The sequence below is a fragment of the Pleurodeles waltl genome, chromosome 10 (genome assembly GCF_031143425.1).
Source record: "Pleurodeles waltl isolate 20211129_DDA chromosome 10, aPleWal1.hap1.20221129, whole genome shotgun sequence".
NCBI classification, from domain to species: domain Eukaryota; kingdom Metazoa; phylum Chordata; class Amphibia; order Caudata; family Salamandridae; genus Pleurodeles; species Pleurodeles waltl.
This window is the reverse complement of record NC_090449.1, coordinates 963,006,605-963,030,745: the sequence shown is the minus strand read 5'-3', so window position 1 is coordinate 963,030,745 and position 24,141 is coordinate 963,006,605.

The window sequence follows — 24,141 nt, the reverse complement described above, 5'->3', positions numbered from 1 at the left end:
CACCGACCGCCAGGGTCATAATGAGGGCCTATATCAGTGTACCATGTAAACTTTTTGTTGCATTATCAGATTTTTTTATTGCATCTAGTTTTAGGTGCACCAACAGGAAATCCTGTTACACAACGCTGAATGGAGGGTATTCTGTGGTTCCTAATGGTAGTGGCTCTAGGACTATATTCCCCAGCATGCTTTCTGCTAGGTGACAGCAGTGTTGCTAAGCACATATCACATTGCAATTGCTTGTGACATATTTTGGTGAACACTAGATGGGATTGAAAAAAAATATGTCAGGTCACCATGTCAAGTTTGTGTTGCACTATCTGGTTTTAGGTGCACTAATAGGGAATTATGTTGCATAGCACTGAATGGAGGGTATTCCATGGTTCCTAATAGTAGTGACTTGAAGCAGCTGGAGGACTACATTCACCACCATGCTTACCGCTATGTGACCATTGTGTCACTAAGGGTGTGTTACTAACACCTAAATATCCGAGGTGCTGCTGCAGGTGGCACCATCGGGCAGAGATCGGAGAAACACATTTAGGTGCAGCCACAGGGGGAGACCTTTGATGAAGTAAATCATTCCCCCTTATTGAGCCAATTGCATGGATTTGGCATGAGGTCCTCGAGGATGATATATTTACTATTTTTGTTCCTCCTTCATGTGTGTGTGTGTGACTACAATGCTTTCCTTTTCTCGTTCTTCCATGAGGTGTGAATGTCCTGTCGTTAGGGAAAGAGATGGATTTAGTAGCCTTGCATGTGTGAAAATGTCACCGTCACTCCTCCACTAAGTGTTCAACGTACGTGTTGAGAATGGGTCTACGCATGTATGAATTTGATAAAGTGTGCTGTATAATCACATGAGAGGCACAGCTTGACTTTACAAGGCTGGCCCATGCCAGCAGCCTTAGAATGTTAACATATATGTCCCAGCTACTATATAACAACATTTGATTTATGTTGATTTGGATTATTTTGTTTGTCTTTTGTAATAATGTTGGTGTGTGCAACTGTAGATACATGTTTCTTTTTTCTCTTTACGACCCCGATACTAAAAGAGAACAATGCCTTTTGGCACAACCATAAGTTAGAAACTGGTATGGTATGTATGCACGTGCACTGAGTAAGTGTATGAGCATAAAGACAGGAATTGAAATAGGAATGTTGAGGGTTCTGGTGTTGAGGAAAGCCCCGAACCCCAGATGGGGTCTTTTCAGGGCTGAAACATGTCACCCTATGTGGACAGGAGACACATAGCGAAAACTCGTGTGTCCGATTATTTGTTTTAACCATCCCTTCACTACCTCCTTCATAAAAGTATAGTTTTCTGTTTAGGCAGGTGATAGGGATTTTTATTTGGACTTCCCATTCCTCAGATCTTTTCTGAACAAATCCTCAACCTATGAGGAAGGCCCACCCTTCACTAAAGGATGTTCTGGTGATCACGTGATGGTTGAGGATTAAGCATGACACCCAGGGGGTATGTGAGGTCATCCCATTCTTTTTAGGTAAATGTTTCTCAAGTCCTAACCGTATTATCTTGGATAGACATATCATCTGGAATTGAGTAGTTACTCAGTATTAGGGTTGATTGACTCTCAAAAGGGCATGTTTGATTTTGATGTGTGAATAACTATCTTGAGCATAGAGGACAATAGGTGCATAATTATAAAGTCAGTTTTGGTCCGTGAAATACCTACACAAATTCTCACTTGTGGAGGACCAAATGTAACTCTGCAACAATTCAGTATATTCTTAACAGATAACTGATATAAGAAAGCTTGGGCAAACAACAAAAATCTGTTGTTTAAATAACATAGCTGCTATTATTTAACTTTGTGTGATAAAAGGGAATGAAAGAAGCAGGTATCATAAGGAGTTTCTAAGCACAGCTAGACTTCAAAAGGTTACAGATGTCATGGATAACTAAGGGCTCACAAAGGGAAGAGGGCCCTAAAGGAGTACTACATGATGATGTTCTAATGAATGCAGAATAGCAATTTGCTAAACAATGGAGCTCAAAAGGAAAACATCAAGTGTGTAATAGGACTGTATTGTGTAAGAGTTGATCCCACCCAAAAGATGAACTTTTCTGACAGTCATAGAAATGTAAAACAGTGATCCACAAATAAATTACTTGATAAAGCAGCCACATGAGATGTGGATCTTCAGCAAGAGAAGGGGGTAAGCTCTCTCGCTTCAAGCCTCAATCCAGAGACTGCTATAGGATTCCTCTTTGTTTTTAGAGATTAATATCTGTCTTGCAGTGAGCATGTAAGGAAGAAAGACAGCTGTTTCACTGATTAAAGACCAGGGCACCATTTGAAATGTAAGCATTTGTAGTACCAAACATAATTGTGTAGTTGCAAGCTTTTGAACTTGCCCATGTTATAAGGAATTTATCTTCCTGCAAAAGATTTAAAGCTGAAGTAATAGTAGAGATGGAATAGATACATTAATATACAGTTTGCTAAACATTATCAATAGCTTTGGAAGCAGTTTGAATAATTTCCTTGTAAGCTTCCCTGATTCTCTATGCAGCCTCTCTCACTGAATATGCCTGATTTTCTTTTATAGCTACATAGCTCATTGTAACTATCAATATGTGTTTCTTCACAGGAGGTGATCCTACATGAACATCACCTGAATCTATTGCTTACTTATTCAAATAAATCCAACATTCAGACTAGAAAATGAGAGATATGTCAGATACAACTCTCCCACATTTTAAGTAGTGAGTGTCATAAGTGAAAGTCCATTAGACCTAGGATTTGAAGTATTTGCTATTGGACCTGCAGCTCCAGACAGAAATCTGCACATATATGTGTCAGCATTTGCTGGCCACAAGGCTATGATATCTCAACCAAACAATGTTATACTGTAATTCTTTTTCTGAACATTCTCATTCAATTCATTATCAGTAAAGTTGTCATTCCATTTTCAATCTGTAAAAGGTTCTCAATTCATTTTTGCAATTGATAGAGTCTTTAAGTCTAAAAGTGAAGTGAAACGCATGCAGGTAGTTTGCTGTATGGTTGCATTCAAAAAGATCATTTCTCTAGGAATAATAAATGCTATGAACAAGGTATCAGTTCCCATAATTTCCCAAAATGTAGTTCCCCAAACAGTTTGTTCATTGATATTTTCCTTCCAATATGTGTGATTGTTTTCTAGAAATGAATCAATAATTTGTGAGAAATATATAAAGCTACAAGGAGTTGTCATACTCTTTTAAAACTTTTAATATTCTTCAAAATAATAAAATGTAAAGGGATCTAATAGTCTGAATGAAAGGCATGAACTGTTTCCATCACTGCTAGGCACTTCAAGTAATTTATGACTGCTTCAGCAGTGGCAATCTTTTGTGGCCACCACCAATGTAATCAAGAGGAGAAATTGACTACAACCAATAGGTACTCATATTGATTGACTAGTGGCAAAACGGATGAAGGAAAACAACCCCTATTAGTTTACTGGATATTGTGAGGAGAGTAGGTGCTAGTTTTACTTCAGTAGAATTCTTTATCTGGTTGCAAACATTACACCGCTGCACGCATTTCTTTGCATTCTTTGGTAAATATGGCCACCAGTATTGTTCATTTAGCTTTGAAACAGTAAAGCTGATTCCAGTACGAACAGATGCTAAACCTTCATAAGCTGCCCATATCAGATTTAATCTAGCTCATTCACTGGGTTAATGGCTGACCCCTGCTTTGGATATAAAAGCTATAGGAATATTGTCTTTGGTGAGGCATTAAAAATACTTGAAAGTCAAACCATCAAGAGAATTTCCTGCTTCAATATTGCTCTTATTGCCACCATTATTTCTGCAAACATCTTTTTGAGCGTTTGAGTTAGCAGTAAACTTAAATGTTTGAATCACTGCTTTCCCACCTATATCAGCTGCACAAATCCCTTATCCTTAATATGGATTCATTCACTTTTATTAGTGATGGAATGTTGTACATGGACCAAAGCTGTTTTTGCTTTATCAGCTTACCATTTGAATTTCTATATCTGTTCAGATGCCAGAATGGCAAGTTGACATTGAAACTTTATATAGAGAAAGCAGAAACTGACACAATAATGGATGGAACTAACAGATCAACTATCTGAAGGGCAAGTAGGAGGACATTGATTACTGTCCTTTGTGCAGTAAAATGACCTGAAATTATAGAGTATGTTTGTAGTGTTTTGAAGTCACCATCTTCAAAACCTTCCTGCACTGTAGCTCAAGGGGCAGAATATTTGTATTTAATGCCAATTACAGGTATAGGATATGCTTTTATACTCCAGGGTAAGCTATTGGGAGTGTGCAGGATTGTTTTTAATACTGTAGAAATTTGTGTGTTAGGATCACACTCAAACTTTACATGTTTCGCATATTGCTTCATGGCCCTTTGTACCCAACGCAGGTGTACTGAAAACAAATTAGTGATATTTGATTTAGTGGGTACCTTACGCCCAGGAAACTATGATATTATCTTTTCTAAGTGCTCACAGAAGCTTCTTTTTAAATTGCTGTTTACATTTCTGAAAGTGAATTATTCCTCTGGATTATAGTCTGAGTGCAATCTGTAAACTATCCCTTATTGTAAACTACATAAGTGTGACCTGAAGTGCTAAGAATAACCTTAATTACTAGATTTGTCATGTCGTGCAGAGTCAGGAGATATTTCATCTTTAACATTTCCACTTGCAATCCACATAAGATAGCTCTGTATGTGTTTCTCCTTCTTTTCTCAGAAAATGTCAGAGTTATCAAGTCATAAAAGGGCTTGACTTACTCTGCATGGTGTGTAAGTAAGCACTTTGAAAGTTAAAATATACCATTAGGGATTCCCACTTTCTCAGTGTATTTGCAAAGTTGTAAAGTAGCACACTTAGGTAGAGAGTCCAGTGCCTACGCTTTACCCTCACTAGATAATTGATATCCAATGAATATATAATTTTAGATTCACAGAAATGTATTTTATACCTGTTCTGAGCCAAAGAGTCACTATTCTGTTCAACCTATGTAGGTGTTCCATTAAATTATAATCTGTAATGTATATCTGATCAAAGTACGATAACACTTCAGGATCTTCTTGCAATATTTCCATATTTCTTGTTACAAAACTCCAAGACTGTTCTTATATTCTTGGATCAATTTCCTAGAGACATACTGAAATCTACAACACAAGAAAGCATTTGGATACTGGTATCCAGGTATTTTATTTTGACTAAACAATATGGCCTTCATTACAACACTGGCGGTATTGACCGGCCTACCGCCACGGCGACAGCGGTCAACATACCGCCACCTTGGCTACCAGCCGGCAACGCGTATCAATACTGCTGATGGCATTCCGCCAGAAATCTGGTGGAATACCGCCGAAAGTCATGGTGGTGGACGGCGGGAAGGCGCCACGTCAGGAAAACTCAGCCGACCGTATCATGAGCAATGAGGACCCCCTGCAAGCAGGTAAGTCGGGTTCTCCGACCGGAGAGGGGGGTGGGGGGTGTTGTGTGTATGTTGTGTGTATGTGGGGGTGTGTGTATGTTTTGGTATGCGTGCATGTGGGTGTGAGTCAAGTTGGATGCATGCATGAATGAGTGATTGTGAGTGTTGTGTGTTTTGGATGCATGTGTGTGGCAAGGTATGTTGGTGTGTGTTGTGGTGTATGGGTATGTATGTGTGCATGCATGGGTAGAGGTGGGTATGCGAGTGTGCATGTGTGTGTATGGGTGCGCTTGTGGGTGTGTATATGTGCGGGGGCAAGAGCGGGTGGGGGAGGGTAGGGGAGGACTCTCGGGAGGTGGTGGGGGCAGGGGAGGCCCCTATCAGTGCCAGGGAAGGAATTCCCTGGCACTGATAGTGCCTACCACCATGGTTTTTGTAGCGGTTCAAAAACCACGAAAACCAAGGCGGTAGGCTGGGTCGTACTCCTGAGGGTGGGAATGTGATGGCCGCCGGGCTGGAGAACAAAGTCTCCAGCCCAGCGGCTGTTACCACCCTGGCGGTCGGTGTCTTAAAGTGGCAATGTTGTATGGGAATGTGATGGCCGCCGGGCTGGAGAACAAAGTCTCCAGCCCAGCGGCTGTTACCACCCTGGCGGTCGGTGTCTTAAAGTGGCAATGTTGTATGGGAATGTGATGGCCGCCAGGCTGGAGAACAAAGTCTCCAGCCCAGCGGCTGTTACCACCCTGGCGGTCAGTCTCTTAAAGTGGCGATGTTGGATGGCGGTAACCGCCAGGGTCCAAATCCATTTTTTTTTACCGCTGGCCTGTTGGCGGTATTACCGCCGCTTTAACACCGACCGCCAGGGTTACAATGAGGGCCTATGTTTGAAATACCCAATTATATTTTTCCTCTAATTTACTCATTACTAATCCAACATAGTTCTACATGAGTAGTCCGGCTACAGAATCAGGAAAAGGAAGTATTCATGCTTGAGTGACAAGACATTAATGTACCTAAATACTTGAAATTTGATCTAGAAGGGCCCATATATCATGCTTGGCCTCTAACTTCAATAAAAAGTGAGCCTTACCTGCGGCTCACTCCGTAAGTGAATCTCATGTAGCAAAGAGGCCTTGTTCCTTATCACTTTATTTGTACACAATGCCAGAGCCTATTTTAAAGATGACATGTGAATATTTTTTTGTAAAATCTTAGTTAATAAAGAGGAAAATACTTCCATTATTTCCTCCTCTCCAGATGACTAATCATCCTCTGTGGGAATGATGCCATAGGCATCCAATAAATTTGACAAAAATAACAGTTTATTTAGCACAATATGTACCATTCAATGAACATTTCTAAATCATAATCCCTAGCAGGTTCATTTATGTGTCCATCTGGTGTTTCTACTTGTATTTGTTTAGAGTCACCTCCAGCTGCTTTTCCAGAGTCTGACATCTGTAGTTACTTATGTTGGGCTATCCAAAAGTGCTACTGCTCACTCTGATTTCCACAGAAGTATTCGCAGTTTCTCGGCCATGCTTTTGCTAATTGTATCCCTTCTACCAGACTCCTATTGTTTTAGGAGATCCAGTTCTTATTTTATGTTGGGTTCTCTGCTTTTTCATACTTTCTAGTGTTTTTTTTCACTGAATCTCCAAGCTAAATGTTTTTATTTGTGATTTTGAGGCTTAAATACCTAAAGCAGCATTACCTACAAAGGTTGGTACTTCAGAAATAATTCTAGGTCGCTTACTTTCCTGATGTTGTATGGAAACAGCAACAGCAAACAGCACACTGCTAAAACTGCTGCCAATATATTTTCAAAGTGCCAATGCACTTCATTCCCAAATCAACCACTGGAGCGACTCCATTCTCAGTTTGTATTTGCTTTAATATTTCTGATAATTTGTCAGAAGAGGTGTGCCATGTGCAGGAGTGTAAGTGTTAACAAATACTGTTCCCCATGTAGTACAATCGTTTATTGGTTTTACAATACCAAATTAAACACACAGAGGTAACATTCTATGCTTGACTTGGGGTGTAGAGGATAGACCACTTCCAATTGATTAGTTTAGCAAGCAATCCAAAACAGCATTTCATATCACTTTGTGGGTGGATTGCCTATAATTGCATTATTAGTGTGCAGGCTTATTGTCTGCAATGAAACATGATGTTGCAAAGCAGTGAAAATTAAAATCAGTCTCTAAAACCTGTATGACATATTGTTGGAGTTACCTATAAATAGCCGCTAGTTCATTTAGCAAATGACTTAAGTCAAATTTCTTGTATCTTGGTGTGATGTAGAACCAGCCAATTTTGTGCCAGGTATCTCCTGGAATCGGTAAGAGATCCATTCTAGCATTTTTCACTACTTGTGGTAAGTGCCCTCCAAAATAAAGTTGTATATTTCTGATAACCTAGCAGGATTTTTACCTTTTGATAATGCTCATTTTCAAAAAAGTGTATGCATGCTCCACTGTAAATGTATCCAAATTGTTGGATGTGGACATCACCTATGAGAATTAGTTTTTTTAGTAATTTTGTTTTGGATAAAGATTTCAATATTAATAAATTGTAAGAAACAATTTTTTCATTAATAAATCTTGTATTTTCACCCAGGAACGATCAGGTTTGCCCCTTCTTAGGGCGGGGAAGGAGCAACTAAATTATCTCATTGCAATTTAATACATACATTTGCTTTATCTCCTCATGTACATTCTGTCCCCAGTTTTTCTGCCAGAGGTGTGTGCACAATTGATTACCTACTTATTTTGGAGACCAATATTACTATAGCTAATGATTTTTCTGCCATGGCCAGCCCATTCAGTGACCACAAGGCTTTAACTTTATTATTGTTACTGAATAGTTCCTCTAATATAAAGACTGAGGCATAAGCACATGGGGAGATTCCCATGGGGGGCCATAGTTTTTTCTGAAGACGTGCCACAATGGTTAATAAAAGGCCTGCCAGAGATTATGAAATGTTTGTAAGAATCATTTAATCTATCAGAGTTTTTTGATAGTTTGGACAGGTTAACCGCTGTCCTTGACAAAATATTTTAAACGCTGCGAAAATGCAGGAATTCCACAATCTCAACCAAAGTTCCAAAGTCTTAATAGAGCATGTAGTAAAGCAAATACAATATTATGCTGTGTGATGAAGGCTAGTCCAAAATATCTTGATGAAGTAAAAATGGTCAGAATAGCATACAATTCCACAATAAAAATGCATAAATACAAGTTGTAAGTCATAGACCTGGGGCCAGATGTATCACAGGGTTTTACCCATTCTGTGTCTATGGGGAAATGCTTTAGTACATATGGCCCTTGGTATGTTTCAAGACATTTGTGAATTTGGTACCTCATTAATAGCTATCTGAGTCAGATGTTAAGGAGGTGTTGAGTGTGGAATCTAGCATTGTTATGGATTTGTGGCTAAAATGCTTTACATTGATTTATGGTGCTTGAGCAATGGATAATCAAAACTATTGACCTACTCTATATACTTCTTTGTTGCTTACTCTGGATGAATTTAGGAGAGCATTAACAAGTAGTTGTTAGAATGAAGCACTGGCCCAGATGAGGTACCATTGAAATTCCTTAAAGCTACTCCAGAGATGTTGGCCCCTGTGTTAATAAATGTTCTTACTGCCTGATGTGTGCCCCCTATCCTGAGATCAAAGAGATTGCCTGCCTTCATTCCTATTTGCAAGAAAGGTGGTAGTGCTGTAGGCCGATCTCTCTCCTTAAGTCAACTGTTAAAATAGTAGAGAGATTTTTACTGGATAATATTTAAACATGGACCACAGAGAAAAATATTCAAGCAGAAGTGCATTATAGTTTCAAACAGGGGTTAAGAACAGTTCAACAATGCCTACAATGTACATGGTAGAGGGAAATTGCTGCATCTTGCATGTATGAATTTAACCTCAACATTTTAGAAGGTAAATAGGTCTAAGTTGTGAGTGGTATTAAAAGACATACAGGTGGATTATCCCATAATAGACTTTTTAAAATGTCTTCATGATGACCTGTCCACTAGTGTAAGATATGGCAAGAATGGGCAGCTTAGTGAACACTTCTCTCCATAGGGGAGTCCGGCAAGGCTGTGTCCTTGCACCATTTTAATTTCACTTATACATCTATAACCTGAGTGTCATACTCTGAAGTTTGAGATCTGACACCCCCAGATTAAGATGTATACACACTCCAGTATTGTTTAATAATACTGATATTGCCTTGCTCTCACATACTGCTAATGGTTAAAAGTTGTTGATTTCTTCGTAAGTTTCTTTCAGGGATAACTTAGATTATCAACACATTTTGCTTAGTTATGTTTTTTAACCTAAGGTTCGATTTCAACTAAATCACAAACCTTTTTTCTACTAAACCAGATTAGGCTATGTCATTCAAGTACTTAGGCTTGTGTTTTGATAATACTACCAATTGATCAAATTAATTGATGGAAAAGGGTGCTGTTTTCCAGGCTATCAGGAGTTATTTTAACATTTTGTAAGGAAATTTGTGGGAAACTCATTTAAATGCTAAGAGGTATATGCAACACAAAATGTATGTCAGCAGTAATCGATAGTGCACTTTCGTTCAACAACTTTCAATGGGAGAGAATAGTTTCCTTTGCACCATTACCTCACTCTGCCCGTTCCTTCAAAGGATCTTATTCTCCTTGCGCCACTGTTATTGTCAAGGCCAAATGGCAACGCAATGAAACCCTTGAAAATTTTGTCAGACCAGCCACCATGGAGTCCATAGGGACCGTGTCTGACCACTACATTGGGGCTTGGGGGTTCTCTCTGACCCAAGAAAAGTTGGGAAAAATACCAAAAACAATGCATTCCACCACACATTTTTCATGATGTATTAAAATGCATTAGTTTATAAAGAATAGTAAATGATGACCTTACAGTGCACCAGGAGACAGCAACCTTTATTGGGGTTCTTCAATGATTCCATCACCATCACTCTCTAACACTGCCTCTCATCTTTCCATAGCTACTTTCTCACAAGTATTTCATTTGTTTTATAGTCCTTGTCTTACCTGCACAGGGTGTTGGAGCACTTTACATCACATACAGATTCAGAGAAAATGAATCTTATGTCTGTAAAAAAGTGTATAGAAAATGTTGACAAATGGGACATCAAAATGTATCATTCACATATCATCCATACTGATAAGCATCTTGTAAGAGTGTTTGCTCTAGGGAAGCATAAACTCAGAATTCAGAACATAACAGAGTTGTTAGGGTTGATTTTACAAATAACAATTTATTTGTTTTCAAACAACTCCTTTTTAGCAAAATTAGGATAATCAAAGACTGGGACTGGGAAAATGTACTTTTTAACCTGTGCCATGCAGTTTGCATGCAGCTCTTTGATGGCAGTTCATAGCTGACTGTCTAGATTATGATTGTATCTTATGAACTGCACGGCAACAAAACAAGCTCTGTGAGAAAGGCATTATCTCACTGAGCCATACACATAAAATACTGTTCTGTGGACTCCATAGTAAACGTTCTTTACAACAGGCATATTAACCCTCTGGGCTACCTTAGATTAGTCAAAACTGCCACTAGACAACACCACAATCTCTCTCCAGATCACCATAGTTATCTTGGCACTTTTATTGTTGCTTGAAAATTGTTTGTTATACAAGGAACTCTGCAGTGTTTTTATAACTGCTGCACAGCTACAAAACTGCCCCCCAGTAACAAAAGTGTCACCTCACTCCTCCACCCTCCCAGGGAAACACCGAATTCCCCGTACTGCCAGTCTGGCCTTGGTTATTGTTGGTATCAGTTGGGATAAAGTCAATAGCCAGTTCGACCCAAAGAATAATTGTAGACTTCACAAGTATGTGTCCTGCTAATAAAATGTGGGTGTTGAATTTTGTTAAAAATACTACTGTAGATCATGGTAACATTAACTTATTTCCACACCCTAATGCTATTTCTTCTTAGGGTACATGTGAGATGAAACTGAATTTTATTTATATCCTATGTTCTGCATAAAGAACAGAGTGAGCTGGGCAAGCCATTGGTTAAATTTCACTCTAACTACAAAGGGTTTACAACCTTACTTTGGATTGGGGAGAGTTCATATCAGAGCAGTCTTTTTCTCACCATATTTAGATTGGGATCTAAGAACAATTAAACTATTTTACTAAACCATGGTGACTGTCTAAAAAATGTGAATTTGGTTTCACAATGGCAGCTCAAGTCAAAGCAAGTTACATTTCTTGTTTTCGCAAAATTTATAAGGAGCCTCAACTAATGTATTTTGTGCTTTTGCTTCATGAAATTAAATTTACAAACTGTCTAGCTGTTTTTGTTTACACACCATTCCATCAGTTCAACTTTAATTTTGCAGTTAATACATGTTTCAAAAACTATGCATATAAGATCACATTTCTAATATTTATTTATTGCTTTTTTTGTTCTTATGTTGCAAAGTAAAGTCTATCTCTGTGCAATGTTGTTTTTATAGTTGTATTACATAAGAAAAAACTAAATTAAGAAGACACAGTTTCAGTGTGAAAACATGGAAACCATTAAGGAAACATATTTGACTACATTAAGAATACATATAATAAAACATAGGTTAAGGACAAAAAAGCATACCAAGAAGTGGGTCTGTTGAGAAAACAAAAAAGCTTACTACAAGAACCAAGGATTTTTTAATGGAAGACAACAAACACATTAAAACAATAAATAAAATGTACTGGCAACTGCCTCTGTGTAGCAGATTGGGTACAAGACATGTACTTAGCCATAAATAAGATTTTAGGCATGAGGATTCCTTTGTTGTGGTATATGATAAAAAACCAGAAACACTGAAAAAAGGTTAAAATGAAGTTATGGTTAGATTTGGTGATAAGAACTAAACATACAGTTTACAGAAACTTCAGAAACTCACTGAAACAAAGGTTAAGTGCAGTTATGATCAAAAGAAAAACCTAAAAAACACTGAAATTCACCAGCTATGATTAGGTATAATAATCATTTGGTAAACTAACCATAATTAGCACCCCCGTCATACATTTCTTATGAACTTAAATATGACATTACTCATGAGATGTGAAATTACATTACTGTTGTTAGAAATGGGGTCTTTGGTTGGCAGTCAGGTTAGCTCCTGTCCAAGCAAGGACGCTGACTCTAGTCAGGGTAAAGGAGAATCACCCTCAGTTAACCTCTGCTCACCCCCTTGGTAGCTTGGCATGAGTAGGCAGGCTTCAGGTTCAGAAGCAATGTGTAAAGTATTTGTACAAACACACACAGTAATCAAGTGAACCCACTACAAAATGGCACAACACAGGTTTAGAAAAACTGGTAATATTTATCTAAACAAAGCAAGACCAAAATGATAAAAATCTGACATACACAAGTCAAGTTATGAAATTACAAAGAAAAAGAGTCTTAAATCCATTTGAAAACAGTGAGAATGCTGTTATTGCACAAAAGTACCTGGGTAGCGTCAAAAGTAAAGCCGCACGGCCGAGCGGCAAATGATGCTTCAAGTTCTCACTGATAAAAGATAACATGTGCCATTCCTGCCCCGGTCTGGTTGGAGTGCGTCATTTCTTCCCTCCCTCAAGAGTGTGATGCGTTGATCCCAGACAGGCACCTTGGGTCTGGGCAGGCTTTGAATTAATTTTCTGCACCCAGCGATGTTGCGTTGAAGTCCAGTAGCACGGTGTCAAGAAACCATGCTGCATGGGGGCTTGCATCGTTAACAGCAGCCACTGTAGGTGTTGTGCATCGTTCTTCCAGCTGCGTTGCGTCAATCTCTCAGCCACAATGAAGGTGGAGTGTCGATTTTAGCTGCAAGGCTGGCGGGGTGTTGTTTACCAGCCTCATGGTGGGTGGTGCGTTGAAAGTTTCCATGCACAGCGGTTTTTGCTTGGATTTCTGTCCTTGTACACAAGCTGCACCTTTCAAGGGCCCAGAGACAGGTTAGGGCACCATTTGGCAGGCAGGACACTCATCAGAAAGCCCAAGTGCTGGCAGAGAAAACTCTTTGTTGTCCCCGAAACTTCAACAAAAGGAGGCAAGCTCAGTTCAAACCTTTGGAGATTCTTTACCAGTGGGAAGTCACACAAAAGTCAGTGTTTGTCCTCTCTCAGGTAGAAGCAGCTACTGTAGGCTAACCCAGCAAGGCACAGTCACAGGCAAAGGGGCAGTAATCCTCCTCTAGCTTCTCTAGCTCTTCCCCCATGGAGAGGTTCCTCTTGGTTCCAGATGTAATCTGATTTTCAGGGGGTTTGGGTCCTCTTCTTATACCCATTTCTGCCTTTGAAGTAGGCCTACTTCAAAGAGAAGTCTCTGCTGTTTTCAAAATCCTGCCTTGCCCAGGCCAGGCCCCAGACACACACCAGGGGGTTGGATTGCATTGTGTGAGGGCAGGCACAGCCCTTTCAGGCACAAGTGACCGCTCCTCCCTCCCATCCCCTCAGCCCAGATGATCCATCAGGATATGCGGGCTACACCCCCGCTCCCCTTATGTCACTGGCTAGAGGAAAGGCGAAATAGCCCAACTGTCAAACTGACCCAGACAGGGAATCCACAAACAGGCAGAGTCACAGAATGCTTTAAGCAAGAAAATGCCTACTTTCTAAAAGTGGCATTATCAAACACACAGTCTAAAAACCAACTTCATTAAACGATGTATTTTTAATTTTATATTTTAATTTTAATATTCTATCTGCTCCCAAATGGATTCTGAGCTTTAATCACATTTAAAGGCAGCTCCCATGTTAACCTATGAGAGAGATAGGCCTTGCAACAGTGAAAACCAAATATGGCAGTATTTCACAGTCAGGGCATGTAAAACACATAAATACATGTCCCACCTTTAACATACACTGTACCCTGCCCATGGGGCTACATAGGGCCTACCTAAGGGGTGCCTTACATGTATAAGGCATGATTTAGGCCTGGCAAGTGGGTACTCTTGCCAAGTCGAATTGGCAGTTTAAAACTGCACACACAAAAACTGCAGTTGCAGGTCTGAGCCATGTTTACAGGGCTACAAATGTGGGTGGCTCATCCGTTGCTGCAGGCCCACTAGTAGCATTTGACTTACAGGCCCTGGGCACCTCTAGTGCACTTTACTAGGGACTTAATAGTAAATCAAATATGCTAAATATGCCAAACATGGATAAGCCAATGTACACATATACTTTATACAGGGAAAACTTACACTTTAGCACTGGTCAGCAGTGGTAAATTGTCCAGAGCAAACAAAACAGCAAAAACAGAGTCCAGCACACAGAAGGAACCTGGGACGTAGAGGCAAAACGTTAGGGGAAACCTTGCCAATGATGCCAAGTCTAACAATTGATAACACCACTGACATCTCATGTGTCAGTGAGCAACAATCCGCTAGGGGAAGGAACCTCCACTCCAGCATCAATCAATATGCTTGATCAAAAATATAAATATTACATCTCATACCTACAAACCTTTGACTGACATCATCAATCACTTTCTCTCTCACAGATTTAGTTTCCTCTCCCTGAGGGGCTACTATTTCTTATCCCTTTCCCTGTTGTGTCCTCTCTCTCTACCTTATTTCCGCCTACCTCCCTGTACTAACCAACTTGACCTCCCTCTCTTTTTACCTCCCCTCTCTCAATGTGTTCTTTCATATCTCTCCTTACAAATATCCCTTACGATTTTTATCCTGCTCTTCTTCACATCACAATCTAACAACCTTTTTTCAGTTCTGTCAACAAATCTTATCCTGTGAACACTCCCACTCCCTCAACAAACACCCAGCAAGATAAACAATTCTATCAACCTGTTGCAACCAAGACAGAAAAACCATGGTCAGCCAATCATGTACAAGCACAAGACCACCCTACCTGGCACAATGGACACATTATAACAAATTCTTCATCTCAACTCTTTCACCTCCTAAACTGCCCATTCGTATTCTGCAGACTACTGACACCAACTCATGAGCCCATTGTGATCTAAATAAACAAGGACAGTGTGTATCATGTTTAAGCACATATAACCAACAGAGCCCATTTACAGTGCTGCAACTATTCCAAATTCCAAATGACCCACAACCTGACCTCATCCTGAAACAAACAAAGAATCCTTCTCCGGGGAACAGGTACTGCCATTGATTTAAATACTGAACTTGCAAGAATCATAATCCTCATTCTGTCCTCCCCTCTATTCTGTGTCCCATGTTCTCTAAATCACAACCATGAATAACAGAACAACGTGTCTTTCCCTACTCAACCTCTATAGATTTCTGTTCTAGCTCATGTTCTGGGCTTCTAACCCTTGCTTTGAAACATACCCCCCTTACAACACCTTTTTTCTCTGCCCTCCCTGCTCATTTCTTCCCAACCCCTTAAAGCCTTACCCCTCTTCTCTATACTCTCTGGTGATAATTTACCCCCCATTCTTCTCCTCTTATCACTCTCCTTAAGGTATCATGCTAACTCTCCCACCAACTGCTCCATTTAGTCTTTGTGACCTCATCACCACTCACATGTGTACATGCTCATTCTACCTTAACATCTCATAGTTGATTTGAGAGCCCACCACTGCATCCATCCAAAAGTGGAATTAGCAACCAAAGCAATGTGGAATTGAGAGCTAAGGAAACACCCAGGTTACCCCAAAAGAGTTCAGTAATAAAATGAAACAGCAGTTACTAAATAACCGAGAGTACCTGGATAGCATACTATGTACAACTCAATACTAAAGAGAACAGCCTTACATTAGATTCACCGTTCTCAACAATTCAATCACCCACATGCATACCACATGCTCACTTACACAAACACGTTTCAATCTCTATGTAATTTCAGTGGTATCCTGCACAGCTGGAGGTCTACAAAACCCCAACCAAGAAGTTTAACTGACACAGTTGAAAAGGGTTAGACAAGCAGCAACTATCAAACCCCCTGATCCATACACCTCAGAGACACACTTATAATACTTCATTCTCACATGGCTTAAGACATCAGTTCAAAATGGACCTTCCTCTTGAATACAACTGCAGCAGAAACCCAACACTCATCATAGCACTATTCCTAATTCAATAGGCATGATGTGTTTACAGAACAGAACAGACAAAATTCAATCTTTTAATTGGTTAGACTGAGAAGTTAATTTTGTGCAAACATATCTCAATCTGCTGTGCACGAGAAGCAGAGATTCAAGTGGATTCCCAGTATGAACTGCCCTAAAGTCTCAAACTTAAGACTGCCCAAAATGCCATATCTGACCTTACTGCCATCAGCTGATAATTTTGCAGCAGTTTGTGGACCACTCAGAAATACTTCCTGCAGTTTGCATGTTTTTGTCCATTTCCAACATTCAGGTGTTTAGACTTTGATTTATTTTCAGGAACTAAAGACAAAAAACACACCCAGCCTAGAAATGACATCCCTGTGGTGACTAATCGTGGGCAAACCCACAACCGGCAGATACATGGGGGCATATTTACGAGAACTGATGCAACACTGTGTTTAGTCAGCATTACGTCAAAAAACTTGCAGCGTGAGTGCCATTTACTTGCTACATGGATGCACCATATTTATGGAACAGAGCACCATGTCACAAGCTCTGAAGCTGCATCAAACAATGTGATGCATCTTCAAAAAAAGATGCAATGTGTCATTAGGCACCTACATGATGCATAGCTGATCTGCATGTCGTATTGCAATTGTAAGTGTCACAAATCAGCATTGCATCACTTAGGAGTGCGATGCATGGCAGGAAGCTTAAAAAAATTATGATATTCAAAACACAGAACAGCAGACCAAACATAACTTTAAAAAATGCACCATCCACCAGTCAGAAGGGCAACAACCCCAAACCTAGCCAAGATGACTAGACAGCAGGGCAGGAGGAAGAGGAAGACCAATTTCATTTAGGAGGAGAGCAAAATATTAATAGCTGAGGTGACAAAAAATGAGCACCTTCTGTTTGTCACCTCCAAGTAACTATTATGGAAGAAGGAAGCCATTTGGTAATCCATTCTGCATAAAGTCAACAGTGTATGGCAAACAAAAAGGACAGCGCTGGAGCTGAAGAAGAGGTGGCATGACTCTAAGTGCAGGACCAAAGAGAAACTGGCATGAGGACCAGAGGAGGACCTGGAGTCCAGGAGAAGTTGGACATATTGGAGGAGCAGGTGGTGTCACTCAACCCAACAGAGTTGATAGCAGGAGTTGCTGGATAGGACAATACTGTGTTTGAGTACCAGGAAGAACAACAGGGTAAGAGAAAACAAGGTACTATATGGTTTCAACTGCCATTAAGTGCACCAAAGCAAGACACTTTGCTGCGCTGTGTGCATCTGAAAGGACAGTAATGTCTCACATTATAACTGATGCTTCACAAAACTGTGAATTAATTGCCCAGTCACATATGTTTATGCCCAGCCCTGCCAAGTTACTCTGATCTATGTGTGATGTGTTGGACCAGTCCAGGTTGTCCAACAAATCCTGGGACTTGTAGTCTAATCTACCACATGATAGACCAGGACTACAAATCCTACAATATAAATCAAAAGCCAGGAATGGAACAGCACATCATGCATGGACTTGGAAACTGCAGATATGTCAGTGCCAATGCCTGCGTCCTTGCAGGATGAAGCGAATGTGGTCGTCTTGGGGTTAGGCAGCCAAATGTGGAATGTAATGTAAAGTAATGTGCTTTGCTAGAGTATTAACTTTTCATCCAAGAGGGTACACAGGTGCTGAGTATGTGCCAGCTCTCCAAGTAGGATCACCTAAAGAGCCAGGGGTACAGTAACTAGCCCTAACCTATATTACACACAGCTATCTTGGTGTGCTAGATGAGGTTTTTACAGGTGCTGTGGTGCCATGTAAGAGACCATGCTACCTCCTGCCTTGTTCATACGGATATTGGGGGTGGTGTTAATGGAGTGATGCATAGCAGATGTCCATGATTGTTTGTGGAAAGAACAGATGGTGTGTGAGCTAGGTGGGGCCTGGATAGAGTAGTGCTTTGGAGGTGTGGCAGAGCAGACTGAACTGGCAGTGTCTCTGCATGGGGAGACAATGTATCTCAAGGAGGCAAGGGGTGATGTGTGTGCCACGTGGTAGGCTGAGTAATAGTCAGGCACTGCTGTGTATAATAGTTTACCACTTGTATGACAGCTGTACATAGATGCTGTAGTGGAGGGCATTAGTGTACTACAGTCTACATGTGATTAGGATCTGGGGAAATGGTGTCACAGATGGCAGGAGGGAGCCAGGGTGATCTAGTCAGGATGATGGTCAAGTACCTGGGATGGGTGGAGGGTGAGGAAGATGAGGAGTGGTTTGGGCCTAGTTGTGTGGGCAACCAGGATAGGTAAATGTTGCCTGATATCTTCACTACCATCTAGTGAGGTTCAGTATGACCCATTACTCACACACACAGGTAGGCATGATGGACAATGGCATAATGTAACAAATGTTGGTAGTGCTCATGTCTTCTGAGAGTAAATCTATGATATGGGTGTCATCAGTGTGTGAGATTAGGTAGAGGCCCTGGGTCTGAATGATGATTGCCTGAAGAATCATGTACAAGTACAACTTAGTATGGCCGAGTGAAGAGATAAGCTGGACTCTTCAGATCAGTATCTTGGGTTCTGAGGAAATGGAGTGAGCTTGAGATGTTGCATATTTCCAATACTGATAGTAGCTATCCCCTTCAAAGATGGCTGTTAGTGTCTGCTGTTCTGAACTCTGGAGATGAATGGGTGTGCTAGGAAACTACTGGTTTTCAATAAACAATTGTAGTGTGGTATATACATGTCCTTGCCCATTCCTGCGGCGTAGCAAGGTACATTACTGTGTAGAGTTATGTGGATGTGTTAGTGATATGACCCATAGGCCACATATTTTGGTACAATTGCATGCAATACTGTACAGCAAGGCAGATTTGTGTGTTTTATTGAGTGAAAGGCAGAGTGCAGGATAATATGAAAAACAAAACAAAAGAACATTTCTTGGACACTGCTGTGGTGTTAGCTAATGGCTAGAGGGAATGCTGGCACCATGGTAACATGGTGCAAGGGTCTCAGCAATGGTGTAAATAAGTAAATGTAACGTCAGCGTAGGCACAAAACAGAAAACAAAATAAAATGTAAAATGGGCCCCTTACTTGCACTCACTCTTTCATGCAGGGCAGGCCAGCAATCTGCCCAGCTGTGTTGTGTGCCATTAAACAAATAGTCCTCCTTGTTTATATTGAGATTCTGTTAACAATGTTATGATATTGCCATGTGAAAGGCAACAATAGTTTAACATGGCCTCATCTACTTCTAGAAACATAAGTTCCACGTAAATTGTAAAATGTCTGTCTGATTATCACCAAAACCACATAAGTCTACATCTATCAGGGATCATTATTGATATATTCCTGTTTCTTTCGAGAGGGAAAACTAACACCTCCTGTAGAGCGGTGGGCCCTTGATGACCAACCTGTTGATGGTGCCATCCTGACCCCCATGGACGATGACACCTTTTGACAACTACTTGACTCTATTGATTCACCTCCTCTGGTCTTGGCAAGTGAAGACAACATTGCAGGGTCTCCAGAAGAACTGCCATCCACAGGACAGGTCCCATCCAGCTGTGTGATCCCAACTGAGGACTCTTAGGACCACCAAGTTGAATTTCAACAGTGAGTGGCAGGAGTCTAGCACCAAATGGATGATGAGATGCGGGTGGGAATGGAGACCATAACCGACACCCTAGAGGGAGTCAGTAGGTGTCTGAGCCCTAATAAGGGTATGGCTAAGGGTATTACAGAAACCTACATTTGGTTCCATTCGATTGATGAATTTCTAGCTGACATCGCCGGTTTCATGATGCAGAGGGAACAACATTAGCCCTCTACATCTGATACCAGTGAAGTAGCCACACAGCTGGGCGCCATCTGTAACATCATGGAATTCATGGATCGCAATTTGGAGTCCTATATAACAACAATAAGTGACCTCAATCACAACATTGTCCCTTTGTATGGGATTAGGTGGCTGCCTTACTGGCACAGACAAATGCTGATGGGGTCAGGAGAGCCACACCTTCTGCCTCTGATGTGTGTGTGCCTTAGATGCCTCCCATACGGCCACCACCATCTTCAGGGGAGACACAACACCCATCAGAGAAGGAAGATGTAGAGTTTCCCAGTTTCCGTCCGGATAATGTATGTGTTTTTGCTGAAAGAGCTACATATACCATGGTGGAAGTGTACTATCAAAACACACTTCTTTGCATCTCAAGAAGATTTAGCTAAAGTCACTTGTCAGTGCTGCCTTTGAATACGCACTTACAAAGAGTACATCCACTGTAATGGCAAAATGAGGAATGTGTTATGTTCCATTGGAACGTCAGAGTGTGACAAAAAGCTGCAGTTACTTAAATGACTCACTGAGAAACGTTTTCTAAACACACAAATACTTACCTGCTATAAATGGGATGAGTGAGCCAGATACTCATACCCATACTCCTCATGAATTAGCACCATACCTGTGCCACACAAGGATGCAGAAACACAATCCAATACCTTGTATGTCATTTAGCAAGAAATGCAAGGGCCTCTTTTCAGGGCCCTGTGTCAACTGATGAATGGTGAACAATGATACACTGGGATAAGTAAGGTAAATGTGCCCCTCTGCCCTTGTGAGGCCTCATATGTGTTGAGTGTGAGTGCAACCGCACTTTACATCTACTGTACATTGTCTACATATATGTTTGCATAAGAATCAGACTACAGAGCCAGAAACAATGAAACACCTTCCCACTGGAAGAGGACAAGGGAGAATTATGGGCATGGAACTTTGAAATTTGTTAAACAAAGTGGGCTCCATGGAGTGCCACACTTAGCAAGTAGTCAATACCAATGGTGATGGAGGTTCTCCAGGTAGGTGTGGATACATTCATAATTTATAACCAGCCAACAAATACGCTTTGGTACTTCCAGGACTCCAATGCCTTGGCCCTTTCATAGAGTTTACCCATCTTCCTAAAAGTCTTGGAGATGTGTCTGATGTGGCGGTAGCTATCTTTTCTCAGCTCAAAAGTTTTCACTTTGTCAGCTGTTATCTAGGGAAGTAAAGTTATGAAAATGTAGCTCAAACTGTAAATGTACATGATGCGTGTGAAAATAGGCTAACATAGTGGTACAATTGTACTTGCCTATCCAGACCAACTCCAAAATTGGAGATAGCGATATGGACACTATGCCTTCAGTACAAAGCTATCGCCTACTCGAACAAGGCAAACTGAGTCAAGTGGGTTAATGTAGGTGCACAATAGGGAAATATAGTCACAATATGATTACAACCATATCATTCAGAGGAATTAGTCACACTAATGATGATCTGTTTATTTGAAAATGAACACATGGTCCAGAAATTGAAAATTTGGATGTTGGTATTGCATCATGCAAGTGGACTGAAACTTACTCATCAACATATGTGAAAGTTGATAAGGTAAGACAGTCAAGGTAGTGTGCCTCTGCATTATGTAACTAATCTGGAGTCACATAAGGCAGCACACATTGCTGACTTTACTTACTCAGTGTCAGATACCCATAACATGGACACAGTGTTGTTTTTTATCTCCTGCAAAACATTACTGGGGTACAGTTAACCAATTTACATGCATGCAAAAGCACTAAACTCTGGCATATCCCTTCTGGTATACACTTGTAGCAAGACTTTGTTGACCTTTACTTAAACAATATTTTGTTCATTCATTCTCCCATGGCTGTATCCATCTGCACATATTTTAAATAAGACAATGCATCTGAGTAGTGTGTGCATGCATGCTGGAGTACTCAGCTGTAAAAGATCTTTGTGGCATGTAATGTAGGGGCCCTTGCACCATGATGCAAGTCGGCTACAGTAGTGCTAGCCAGTCTGTCTTAGCACCCCAGTATGTGCATTCCTGCATGTGAACTTTTACACAGTGCTGCAACATTACTATGTAGCTCACATTTTATATATATGCCTCCCAGAAATGGAACATAAGAAATGTACAGGGCATAAATTTGGCATTTTAGTGGTAATCCATGTGTAGACAAGTGCATTTGTCCATCTAGTAACATCATGTCAATTAGACTGAATCCATGATTTGAGGCCTACTGGCACTCCATGTGTTTTACAACAATTGCAATAGCACAATGTGCTGTAAAAATACATATTGTACAGAGATCTGAAGGCTGACATCCAGTTAAGACCTGCACATAAATATGATCAGAACCCTGCCATGTGTACATGCACACTCACAATGTGCATCAGTCATTCTGATAATGATTTGTACAACACCACGGTTGCCTAGAGTAGCAAGCCTACATCCCTACAAACTCCAGGACAACAGTGTAAGTGTTCCTCTTTCCCACTTTCATAGTGATAATGGTCTACTCTGAGAGAGGCTCAAGTACCCCTGAGGCTGGATTACAATAGCCATACATCAGGATAGGTTAATAAATTGAAAACTTCAAGTCTTTAAGATAATGTACCAACACCTTTACAGAAGCACATGTTGCCATGTCTTTTGTTTTCTATCATGGGTCAAATCCATGATTTAGAAACTCTTTTCCCTATCACAACAGCATTCACAGCATTTATCATAGTGAAACTGGTTAGATTGTGATGGCTACACTGCTGACACTGTCCTACATGATTTTACAATTTGATTTGGCACACTGCTACATGGACAGGTATGTGTCTACAAACATTTTATGTGTTACACAGAAGGTACCTTTAGCCACAGCAATAGTCAGTCACACTGAAATTTTGTTGCAGGAGAGGGCAAATGTATACAGCATTAGGATCATACTATGCTACATGATGAAGGAATATATGTGGCACATTGACACACATTTTGTATTGCTCTGATTTCATGATACCTTTCTGTTAACACTTGGTAGCAGTGCCTGTGTATTATTAATTCACATCACCTTTGTCAAACGCATATATGAACATATGCAACAGAAACATGCCCAGACAGGCTTAGCAATGTTTTTTAACTTTGCTGCTACATCTGTTGAAACATGATTTATTATATTTGTGACATTTGTGGTTCGACCAAGTTTGTTTGTGTTTAACATCTGTAGATTATGTACCAGATGATTGCTCATGTGCCAAACACATCAAGACTATAGATATGCTAACATCACCACACATGTGAACATCCATATATACTGTGGGCCTGCTTACATTGCCTCTGCATTCACAATGACATGCCTCCTTGTCCATTTTAAATGGCTCTGTGGCCAAGTTCTGCTGTGTAAGCACACTGACTGTAAACTGGTTGCAGGTGACTGATACCTCCAAAAACACATTGCAATGTTACACATCATATAGATCACACACTAATGTCAATAAGCTACATCCATGTATTTATTACACTTACTGGTTGCATTGGGGTCCAAGACTCTGTAGACCTAATCCTGGTTGCATGGGAGATACCCACATAGAAGACAAAGATTTAGTCATTGTATTGTAAATAGTGCAGTTACACATGGTCATTCATATATGGGATGCAGCTAGTTGGCCTGCAGGGCTGAGCTGGCTGGATGTTGAAGTTCAGAGGTATCTATCAATATATGCCTGAAGCATGGTTCAGGGATGTGATTTTTTTAGTACTGCTAGTCGGCATCATGTCTGGCCCACTTGCATCATGA